Genomic DNA, 1,507 nt, shown 5'->3' with positions numbered 1-1,507 from the left:
AGATAGATAGATAGATAGATAGATAGATAGATAGATAGATACAGAGATAACTTTCTTTATGAGCCACACAAGGCTCGATACAGAGGGGACAATACAATGCAGAGTTTTTCTGTTCTAGAGGAAGGAAAAAAGGTTGGGGCTGGGCAACGATCAAAAGGAATCGAAAAGTCGAAATAGTGCAAATACAGAAGTTTATCCGTGGAAAGAAAAATCTACCAAATGACCACGGTAACCACGGACAATGGAATATGAAAGTTCATTAGAGTAAAGTACTCTCTTTCTCTTTGGTTCATAGGATTATGCTCAAGGTTGCTCCGTCATTCACACGTGCTATCCTTGCTACAGTCATCCATTTTTTCGTGAAACATTCATTGGATAAAACTTCCCAATCTACTCTCACCTTCCTTTTCAAGTCATACTTGAAAACGTTGATGCGTGATTGACCAGGGAGGAATGTGTTTGTTTCTAGGCCTTTCAAACGCGTCCACCATACACATTCTTTCGCCATAGCCACTAGTACAATGAAAGCAGCTATTCCTTCCCGTTTGAAGGAAGGAGGTGGGGCAATATTAACGATAGACTCAAAATTCTTAGAAACCAAACGCAAATTGTAACATTTTTTATTAATTATGAATTTTTAATATTTTATACGTACCCAAAATTAAATGGTGCCTCGTACTTCACAGATAATTATGTTTTAATGATTCAGACGGACAGAAGTTGCAGTAACTTTTCCGAGACTTCAGATCAGATGCGAAGGAATGTAGGAAAATTCGAAACACATTTTCTGTCTGAGCCTGTATAATTCTGCTTGCTTCTGTATTTAATGCTAATTTATTTTAAATTATAACTAAGAAAAGTAGACATTATATATATCAGTTCCGAATTAATTTTGTAGAGGAATTAAAAATAGGAGGTTGTAACGTTCCTTCTTTTCTGGATGACATCAGCGGATTAAATAAACTGAAGTGCCTTCACCTGGAGATTGAAACTGAAACATCATTCTCGGTTTGTGGGTGAAGGTAAAGAATACGCACACCCGGTGTTTAAGGTTAGGGTTAGGGTTACGGTTAGGGTAACACCGAGAACATGTGGTATGCATATTGTTTACCTCCGCCAGTTTGTGAACTGAATTCATATTCAAAAATAAAAGCAGACTAATTCAACATCATTTGAAAATACTTGCATTCCAATGGCACCTTGCTTGTTCCTTTTCAAATTTAAATTTGAGATGCTCCGTAAGCAGAAACTTACGACAGTCAAAAACATAACCTGAATAAAGTATTGCAGGGGGTAAATAATAATTTCACGTTTAAAACTTGAAGCTTCTGAAAAAGATATTTTCAACAACGTCGTATGTTAACTACCTCAAATCATAATAATGAAATATGTCACCTTCAAGGTTTATCGCTAAAATATTTCTTTTTAACCTTATTTCATCATTCAAATCCTTTAAGCTCCCATATTTCTATTCTTTCTGGTTATTAATTGGTGAAATTAGTCATAT

General features: G+C 35.4%; 1 pseudogene; it reads left to right on the top strand.

Moving 5' to 3' along the window:
* Nucleotides 1–1,507, top strand: part of LOC128249615 (tubulin alpha-2 chain-like) — an 8,868-nt pseudogene that overhangs the window by 5,182 nt on the left and 2,179 nt on the right.

The sequence above is a fragment of the Octopus bimaculoides genome, chromosome 16, assembly GCF_001194135.2.
Source record: "Octopus bimaculoides isolate UCB-OBI-ISO-001 chromosome 16, ASM119413v2, whole genome shotgun sequence".
NCBI lineage: Eukaryota > Metazoa > Mollusca > Cephalopoda > Octopoda > Octopodidae > Octopus > Octopus bimaculoides.
Note: the sequence above shows the minus strand (reverse complement) of the source record. Positions and strands in the feature narration are given on the sequence as shown.